Below are 10,446 nucleotides of genomic sequence, written 5' to 3' on the forward strand. Positions count from 1 at the left end.
TCAGCCGCTCCTCCTCCTCCCGCCGCCTCCGGCTCCTTCCCCCGCCCTTGCTCCGCTTCCTCCTGACCCCTCCGCCCTCAGCCGCCCCTCCTCCGGCCGCCCTGGGGGGCTCCTCCTCTGCTCCCCGCTGCCCGACCTCACCCTCTTCCCTCCCGCGCCGCTGCTCCTCCTCCCGCGGCCTCCTCCTCCGCGCGCTCCTCCCGCTTCCCTCCCGCTCCACCCCCTCCACCGGCCTCGGGAAACCGCACGCGGGCCAGGATGGGCGCCGCCGCGTCCGCCCGCCCCCGGGCCACCGCGGACAGGAAGGAGGGCGGGGAGGACGGCGCCCCACGCGGGCTGATTCCTGGGACCGAAACAATTCCCGGCGGGGAGGGCGGTCACCTCGCTTGACCCCTTCCCGGGCCGGGGATGTTTGGGGTCTTCCCCTCTGCGCACGTGGAGGTCGGGGACTCAGCCCTGGGGTTCCCGATCCCCCAAGCTGGTCCTGGGAAGGTGGGTAAAGTCCCTGAGGGGAGGCCGAGGAAGCTCGGTAGCTGCAGGAGGAACGCGCAGCCGGCCCTCTTGGGGGGGGCGAGAGGACGCACCTGGAAGCGAGGATCTGGGCAGGTGGCCACGTCGCGTCCCTGCCCGGAGAGCCCCAGAAGGGCGGGCCCGGGTTTCCCACTCTGGGCGGGAGCCCCTCGACCTTCCCTGAGCTCTTGCATTCAGTCTGTGGGATCCCAGAGTTTGACAGCTGGAGCAGAAATCCAAGTAGGCCGTTGCTCGGGAGGAAGCGAGGTCAGCTCCTAAAACATTAAACCTGTATGGTAACTTCTGTTCCCCTCACGTCGCATAGCTGGTGACACTGAAGGCCCAGAGTTGAAGCTGTGTCTTGCTCCAGATCCCCCAGCTCCTGCAGTGCTCCAGGCCCTGGAGGTAAGACGTTATGCCAGGAAATGCCAGCAAGTATCAGAGAGGATTTCAAACACTGTTGAAGTGATAGAAAAAGGTCTAGGAAAAAGTCTAACAGTGATCCAAATGCAGATACATAGGGGAAGAGACTCGAAGAAAATGTCCCAAAATGCTCATTGTAGTTTGCGTTCCTTAGGTGGGATTGTGCAAAAGCTATTTACTTTCCAGAGCCTTTGCAAAATGGTAATATTACTTTTACAAGGGGAAAAGTTGTTTTAGTAAAGAAGACTGTACAGCAAGGTCTAGGGTTCGATCCCTCTTCCCCGCCCACCACCAAAAAAACCCCAAGAAAAACAAGATGGAAAAATGTGAGGCTGACAGGAGACTATCCAAGGAATCTTTCCTCCTCACATCCCGCTACAACACAGAAACTTCCTTGCTCCGCAAGTACCACCTACCCCTACCTGCATGTTCTGTGCTAGAAATTCCACCACGTGAGTTCTTTTAGTTATACATGAACAATTAAGCGTCCAAGGGAAAGTCACAAAAGCAAATACGTTGTGATGTTGCATGTGCCAGTGTATGTCCCAAGGGCTGGATGTCCCTGCTCTGACACCTTCCCTTCTGATTGGCATGAGTTATCGCCAATGAGGCTGCCACTGCTGTCTTTTCTGTTCCTTCCTGCCCACTGAGTAGTCATCCAACATGGCCATTGTGAAGCTGCATTCCCACCCTCTCGGGCACCTTGTTGTTTCAGAATGTCACAGATCAGGGCACAGATCTATCACAAATCCTGAATGGGGCTGGAGCATATTGGAGTGAAACCAAACTCTATGGAGAGGGGTGAGAAGAGCGGGAGAAACACGTCCACCACACGTCAAAGGACTCACAGAAGGAAAGACAAGGTAAGAAAAGCATCAGATGAAGAACAGGGGTCAGGAACACTGCATCCAATTAGGAGTCCAAAGAGGGGAGGGTCCCTGAAGCTGACAGATCTTCTCTACATGTTCACACTGGTGGCAAATGTGCGTTGTGGAGTTGGGCTGCTGCAGAGAACAGGTTGGAGTCTGTGCAATTAGAATACAATTGTGACTTGTCCACAAATGAAACCAGGGTGCCAACCTCAAGCTGGGACTCAGGAGGCTTTGTGAGACCAAAGGGAAGATGGTTTGTATGAGGAAACTGAGGCTCAAGTGTTCAGATTTCTGAGTTCTGAGCTCTGGCCCTTGGCATGCAGAGATGCTGTCATCCAATCGTTGTTGATTTGTGCAGCAGATGCTCCAGTCCCCCCCCCCCACCCCCCAACTCCCTTGGCTGTGTCAGGCTGCCTTTTCCAGAGGATAATGAGGACAACCCTGCACTGACAAGAGATGTCTGAGAGGCTACACCCACCCCCAGGGATTGATTGTGCAGTATAACAGTCCAGCCCCCTTGCCTTGCTGGGACACACTAGTGCCCTTCACACTCCAGCGGTCCCCATGGGATCAGACTGAGGCTAGACTTCTCCTGAAATCGTAGCTTTGCCAGCTCCTCACCTGCCCTGTCCTGCCTCATGTACACGATCAGTCACTCTACGAGAACCCCCACCTCTGTTAGAAGCACCCCTTGTAGGGAGCCCGACCTAAGATAGTCTCGTATGTGCTTGCTCTGGGCTAAGCACTTAGCAAATACGAGCTCGTTTAGTCGTCACGACAACATCTGTGGGTATTCCTAATTTCATCTGCACATTAGTAGAGGAGAAAGTGTGATGGGGCATGCGAGGCAGACAGAGTGGAGACCCTCCCTGAACAAGCTTAATCCACATGCCCACCCACCGCCCCCGGACCACTCTGCCTGAGATAACCGGAGCGGGGTCGTTGCATTTGTCTTCCTAAAAGGAGCTGAAGCAGAGAGCGAGAGGCCAGCACTTGGGGTGACCGAGACCTCTTTATTACACCATTAGCCCTTTTTGACTTGGAACAGGCGTCTGCTGAGTGTCCTTAAAGACTTGTGAGTGGACTTGTGAAGGAGAAGTTGGTAGGGGATGAAAGGGTGCCCTAGCTTTGCGGTAAATCGGGAGGTCGTGTGTGTGTGTGTGTGTGTGTGTGTGTGTGTGTGTGTGTGTGTGTGTGTGTGTGTGTGTGTGTAATTGGTAGGGAGCATAATGCCTGTCTTTCTTACAGTCAAGCGGGGCTTTCCATGATGGACAGAAAACCCCGTGCACACACAAAACACTGCTGGGGAAAGGAGTCTCTAGTCTTAACTGAGTGCACAGTTCTGCATTCTTTATTTCCTGCACATTAAAACCACAGCCCTGCAGACAACCGAAGTGTGAACGTCGTTGTGACCCATCCTCCCATCCGATCTCAGATGGAGAAACAGCTCAGGAAAGAGTCTACTTAGGCTCTGGGTAAAGGAGATGGAAATACTTCTGTTCTCTTCCTGCCCAACTCGCTGGGAAATTCCTTTCTGAAGCTGTTAAAAGGCGCTCATGGAAACTTGCAGAATACTTTGGTTTTTTGTGCTACCGGCCGGTATGGGGACCTGAACCCTTGACCTTGGTGTGATAACACCGCACTGTAACCCCTGAGCTAGCCGGCCAGCCCACAGAATACTTTCTTTAAAATGCCTGTTAAGGAGTAAATCCAACATGCAAGGACAGAGTTTGAAAATTTTCACTCTATTAGGTTCTGCCTTCTTTCCCCACTCCTCTCCCCAAAGGGGAACCTTATTTTAAAAAGGAAGGTACAAAATGGGATCTAGACACCTTCAATACTTGAGAAGCTTCTAGAAAAGGAAAATCTGTGAAGGATGCAATCATCAAGTCTAAAATGAGAAAAATAAATACTGCCAGAGAAGTCTTGCCCACCTTGTGTAAACCACAGAATGTTCTAGGAAGTGATACCGTTGGGTAATTGTCACATTGTGCTAAGAGAAAAACGGAAATCAGCCGGATTGGGTCTGAAGACAAAATGGTTCATTTTTTGGCATTCTTTAAATGCTGAAATAATTACTCAATTACGAGTGCATGTCATTTATTTCAATAATGCAGATACACGATCCCTGGAGGAGATCAGAAGATCTTGTTTATTCCTGTCTTGATGTCTGAAGAGACCTCTCCCCGGGCTCAGGAATTGGAATGAGGGTTGGCTGGGGTCATCCTCTGATGTTTTATTTCATTGCTTTATGAAAAAACATAAATTTCAGACACTCATTTGACATGTAACTAAAAAGTCCTTGTTTAGCGTTCGTGTGTGGAAAGGGAGCCTGGGAGCGCTTGTCTCAAGTAAGGCTTCCCTGATTTGTGGAGACGCATCCAGTTTTGAGATGAAGGTTTTTCTCATTTTCTAATCTTCCACTCGAAAGAGATGTGGGGTATTCCCGGAGAGTCAGCTGTGTGGCTGAGCCAGCCAGTCTGTGTTTGTTTCATTTTAGTGCTTTATTGTGCTCTGTCTGTGTGCTCATTGCAAAACAGCGTCTTCCTTGGAATTGATGAATGGCTGTCATGTTTTAGGCAGGCTCGATTTGTCCCTGAGTTATTCAAGTTCAGATTTTTAAACAATTTTAGACCAATTTCTCTCTCAAAGTTAGAAAACTTGGAGTCCCCCACTTCTTTCCTCTCCAGGTCTCCCCTCCCAATACTGTCTTTTACTTCTTTTCCTTCCCATCCCATGGGTTCTGTTCACCAAAATGCTAATGAGGCAACTTCAAGTGTATTCCAGGTGAGCCGTCATTTCCGGAAGACGGAGCTGCCGTGAGCCACCATGCTGCAAGATGCTTCCTCTGAGCTGGTTTTGTCCTGTTCAGGGTTATGATTCTTGTCTCCTGTGCATTTAGAAAAACACATTCTTAAAACTGCAAATCTCTGCTTTATGAGTCAAGCAGAGCAGCTCAGGCTTGCAGAGATAAGAAGGATTTATTTGACACAGAAATGAGCAATCGTTTTTCTGTTGTTTTCATTTAGGGACACTAGGGTTACAAATGAGTCTCTTTTGTAATGTGAATGGAACAGTTTCTGAACACAGGTATCCTCACACAGAGCAACAACCCTGAGATGGTTGTTATATATCAGTGATTCTAAGCTGGGACAGGAGCAATTGTGTCCCCCAGGGAACATCTGGAAATGTCTGGAGACATTTTGCTTGTCACAGCTGGGAGAGGAGTTCTACTGGCATCCAGCAGGTAATGGCCAGAATGCTGCCACATGCCCTACAGTGCACACAACAGCCCAACACAACAGAGAAACAATCTGCTCCCAGTGTCACTGGTCCTGAGGTTGAGAAACCCAATAGAATGTGTGTAATTTATGATAATATTATACTCCCTAGGCTTCATAGTGGGGAAATAAGGTCAAGAGAATGTATCTAGATAGTGCTAAACAGCATGAGCCCTGAGACTGAAGTTCAGCTATCCCAGGTGACCTCCTGTATTAGTCAGGTTTCTCCAGAGAAAGAGTTGCAATAGGAGAGAGAGAGGTTGAGATCATAAAGAATTGGCTCATGTAATTATGGCAGCTGACAAGTCCCAAGTTCTGCAGTCGGCAAACTGGAGAGCCAATGGTGTAGTTCCAGTCTCAGTCTGAAGGCCTGAGAACCCGAAGAGCTGATGGTGTAGTTCCAATCCAAAAGCCAGCAGGCTTGGGACTCAAGAAGAGCTGATGTTTCAGTTCAAGTCCAAATGCAGGGAAAGACCAATGTCAAATGGTCAGGAGGCAGGAGTTCCTTCTTCCTCAGCTTTTTTGTTCTATCCAGGCCTTCAACTGATTGGACAAGGCCCACTCACATTGGAGAGGGCAGTTGTTTTACTCAGTCCATAATTCAAATGTTAATCTCAACCCCAAACACCCTCATGGTCACACCCAGGATAAAGTTTGACCAAATATCTGGGCACCCCATGGCCCAGTCAAGTGGACACATAAAATTAGCCACCATACTGCCTGACTTTATTAGCAGTCACTCTTTGTTTCTGCTCCTGGTTCTGCTCGCAGTGTGGGGGTGGAGCAGCAGTGTCACAGCAGGGCTCCTTGGAACGCCCACCCCAGACCCTGTAGGCTGAGAAGCATTGTATTAGATCCCACAGAAGGGGAAGGTATGGGGGTGCAGGCATTCTAGAAAAACTGATTTTATGATATTGATGCAAAGAGCTGTCTGAATAGTGTTTGCCTTGCCTCATCTCGTAATCAGTAGGGAATTTTTTTTATCACTTGAGAGGTGATGAACCCTACGCCAGCCACTAGGCTGCTTTCACGCTTGCTCTGCATAATAAACACATTGAAGAGCCTGGTTCTTTTTGTGACTCAGCTTTAAGCTGTGTCCTTGTGAAGTTTCATCTGAACTCCCTGGCACAGAAGTAGAACGGGAGAAAAAGCCAGCTGCAGGCCAACCATTCTGAAGGCAGAGCATGATTTTTGCCTTCATTTCCTATGCATCTCCCCTGCCCAGTGTCCCTAGCCAGGACTGGCTACATAATTTGTGGACCACGTTTTGCAGTACCGAATGAAAATGCAGGACTCCTTGTTCAAACACTCTGAAGAATTTCAAGATGGCGACAGCAGAGCAATAACATAAGTGCAGGCCCTTTGTTCCATGGGGCCCTGTGTGACTGCACAGGTGGCAGCCCGTGAACCCAGCCCTCTCTATACCTTTGACTTCTAGTCATTGTGTCCTTTGAAAATTCCAAAAGGACAGCAATTTTCAGCAACAGCAGAGGGGATCCTTTGGGGGAAATGATCTGTGCAAATCAAACCAGGTGTTGCCCAAGCCTTCTCTGGCAGCCCAGTTATCTGCTCAGGGTCAGCATAACCCTGCTGGTGGGGAGAACCTCCACTCACCCTGATTGCCCGGGTTCCCTGGTGTTGGGGGTTACATTGTGCCCCAACCCAAAAGGTAGGTTGAGGTCTTAACCCCTGTGGATATGGCTTTATTTAGAAATAGGGTCTTTGCAGGTGTAATTAGTTAAGATGAGGTTATACTGCAGTAGGGCGGGCCTTTAACCCAATGTGGCTGGTGTCCATATAGGAAGGAGAGAAGAGACACAGAGACCCAGGGAGAAGACCATGTGAAAATGAAGGCAGAGATTGGAGTGATGGGGCCACAAACCAAGGAATGCCAAGGATTGCTGGCAACTGCCAGAAGCTAAGGGAACGGCATGGAACAGATTCTCCCCTAGAGCCTTAAGAAAGAGCGTGGTCCTGCTGACACCTTGGGTTCAGACTTCTGACCTCTAGCGCTATTAGAGAATGCAGCCGTGTTGTTTCAAGCCCCCCAGTTTGTGGTACTTTGTTTCAGTGGCCCTGGGAAACTCGGACACCTGGCAACTTGCTCCCAGGTTCCTGCCACTGCTTCAGTTGGGGCTTGAGTCTACAGCACTCTGTTCACAGAGTCCCAGTCAGTGCCAGGAAATCCCACAAAGCAGATGCCCACCACGGCAGTCCCCAGAAATGTCGCCAAACCTATAGGCCCCATGTATGGCACGCTTCACTCCATGAGTGTGTTACATAAAGTGTAACTGCCAACAAGCAGTATAGACCAGACAAACCAGCAATGTTCATATTTGCCATGTGCTGATTTGCCTTGGACTCCTGACTACCCAGTCTGTATGTAGATGAGGGAAGTATCTCTTTATAGAAGCATTCGAGATCATTTTATTTTGTTTATTTATTTATTATTCCAATACTAGAAAACTTAAATTTGTTTGTTTTAATTTCTTTTTTCTTTTTTTTTTGCAGTATATACTCACCTTTGAATAACCAAGTCTAGATGTTTTAAAGGAGTGATGGAATTAGGATTAAAATAAAGGAATAGAACTTCCAAGGATTGACTGGATTTCAGCTGTGAGCATAAATGTCTGCCAACATCACAAAAGAGGGATGGCCAGACCTGATGTGTTTCCATGGACAGACACAGCACTTGTGATGCAGTCTCGCGAAAAAGTCCAACCTGAATGGGATCAAAGCCTGTGAATCTGATTACCAGCTTCCAGGAAATACAGACAACAGTGGTCCTCACGGTCCCCAAAACTGACACTTACTATCTGCCCCTTTGCAGAAAACATTTGGTGACTCCTGGGCTGGATCAGAACTTGAAAACCACTTTCTCTTTTTCTGCCATGTGAGGATACAGTGGGAAGTTGGCAGTCTGTAACCCGGAAGAGGGTTGGAAGTCTGGTCTCAGACTTCCAGCCTCCAGAACTGTGAGGGACACATGTCAGGTTGTTTATAAGTTACCCAGTCTATGGTACTTTATTATAGCAGCCCAAATGAATGAAGACACCAGGATTTGTCTGTTGCTGTCTCTCATAGTACTACACCGTTTCCCTTAATAGCCCCCATCAAGTTTGTACTTGTGCTTATTTGTGTGATTTTTGCCTCCCAGGGACATTTAGCAATGTCTGGAGACATTTTTGATTGTCAAGACTAGGGAGGTGGGAGGGGCGGTGTTACTGGAATCCAGTGGGCAGAGGCCACTGATTGTAGGCTGCTCAGCCTCATACAGAGCGCTGGACGACAAGACTTATCCAGCCCAAAATGTCAACAGTATTGAGCCTGAGAAACCCTGGGCAAGAAGCAACAGAGGGAAAAAAAACATGTTTTATTCTTCACAATATATCTGCAAAGAGCAGATAAGATATATTTGCTGAATGAATACGGTATTATCTTGTTAATCATATACATCACGTCTTCTTGTCAATCAAATAACCTCAAAATCTGTGACCACAGCTTAGACAAAGCCATGTGAGTTACCCAAAATTAAATATTATTTGGAATATCCAAAAATAATTACGTTCTTGATGACATCACAAAAAGAGAGACACCACACTTGATGTGCCTGTAGAGAAAAAACACCACCACTTCTGAGGCAAGCCTGCCCCAAGCCCAAATCTAAGCAAAGCCTCTAGAAAGATTTCATGGATTCCAAAGGTCATTATGAGCAGTTAGAAAGGACATTTACCTACCACAAGATTCCTTTAAGTGCAGAGGTCTTTAGAGCTAGTGGAAAAGTACATATCTTGAGAGCCAAATTCGAGTGATCAATGCTGTCAGCCCTATAAATGCCCTTGGGTGCCTAGAAGAATCAATAATGTGTAAGGGTCAGGGGCCTTGAAACCACCTCCCATGAATTATGGCATCATGGACAGAGCAATTATTAATAGGGCTCAAGTATCCCATTAGGGTCACTGTTAAGAACCTAGTCAGGGTCTGGCCCAAATCTTGTGTGCACCCACAGACTCGATTACTGGGATGGTAACTATCATCTGGAATAGGGGCGAATCTTTCAGCTCTAGGAGGATTTAGGAAAAGTATAGAAACATTCAAGAGAATCAAAACTATAGGATTCATATTTTGGGTGCAGAAGGAACCTGTGTATGATTTATATTTGATGCATTTCTAAAGTTTAAAAGAATTTCTGAGCTTTAGGAGTCACTGTAAAATGTATAATTGAGTAATTTAAACTTATGACTTTAGTTGAAAACTAATTCTATAGGCAGTATTGGAACACGTAAAGGAACTTAAGTTTTACTATGTCAACGCAGTTCATTGGATTTTAAAGAGTTATTTGTGTACGTGAGAATGTATCTGTTAACTGAGACAACTGAGGTGATGAAAAAAGAAACCGGGGCCGGCCCTGTGGCTCACTCAGGAGAGTGTGGCGCTGGTAGCAATGAGGCCTCGAGTTCGGATCCTATATAGGGATGGCCGGTTCGCTCGCTCGCTGGCTGAGTGTGGTGCAGACAACACCGTGTTGAGGGTTGCAATCCCCTTACCCGTCAGAGAAAAAAAACAAAACAAAACCAAAAGCAGTATGCTAAGTTTTAAATGTACTGCATTTAAACTAAGTTTAAATGAATGCATGAAGGTGTTGAATTAAGTTTGCAAACAGGATCAAACATTTTTCTGAAGGCTCCTTAAAAGTGGTTGCTATTATTTGCTAGACTTACAATATAGTTAAAAAAGGAAAAGAATAACAAGGTTTCTAGGCTGAATTCTAAGGTTAAAGAAAAAGTAGGCATTGAACTTGTAACAGATAAATAGGCTATCAAATTTGTGAAATTGAATAAATCTTTTTTGTGCACACATACACACACGACACTCTTGAGGTACACAAACAACGCTTCTGAAGGGCTCTACAATGTCCAAATTAATGTGCTCACATAAAAAAACACAAATCCATCTTTGCAACCCTGTGTCAATAATATGATCAAATACCAATACTGTCTACCAGATAAATTCTACTCAAACTCAGAAACCTTGCTCGGCAGCTCTCCAGAGCCTGCTTAGAGCCGACAAGACCTGATATGATACAAGTTGCATTCTTCCTAAAGTGTTTGTCTTCCTGTTTTTGCATAATCTGAATCTAATTTTCTGCCCTTGTCACATTCTTTCCCATTTATAGATTTGTGTGTGTGTGAGAGAGAGAGGGAGACAGAGATTAGTTGTCATCTGAATAAATTACTTCCTCAATAACCAACTGATCTCTGCTCCTTATAAAGGACCAAAAGGCTGGCCAGTTAGCTCACACAGTTAGAGCATGATGTTGATAACACCAAGCTCAAGGGTTCAGATCCCGGTACCTGCCA

General features: G+C 47.1%; 1 long non-coding RNA gene across 3 annotated transcripts; it reads left to right on the forward strand.

Moving 5' to 3' along the window:
- The first annotated feature begins 67 nt into the window (after positions 1 to 67).
- On the forward strand, positions 68 to 8,593 carry LOC134368930 (uncharacterized). Of its 3 annotated transcripts, XR_010022573.1 has the most exons (5): positions 68 to 492; positions 836 to 915; positions 1,649 to 1,796; positions 4,910 to 5,052; positions 7,598 to 8,593. It is a non-coding gene; the product is annotated as an uncharacterized LOC134368930 (long non-coding RNA). The 3 variants fall into 3 exon arrangements; XR_010022575.1 differs by lacking the exon at positions 4,910 to 5,052; XR_010022574.1 differs by lacking the exons at positions 4,910 to 5,052; positions 7,598 to 8,593 and adding an exon at positions 3,054 to 3,909.
- Positions 8,594 to 10,446: the final 1,853 nt, after the last annotated feature.

Source organism: Cynocephalus volans, chromosome Y (genome assembly GCF_027409185.1).
Source record: "Cynocephalus volans isolate mCynVol1 chromosome Y, mCynVol1.pri, whole genome shotgun sequence".
Classification (NCBI taxonomy): domain Eukaryota; kingdom Metazoa; phylum Chordata; class Mammalia; order Dermoptera; family Cynocephalidae; genus Cynocephalus; species Cynocephalus volans.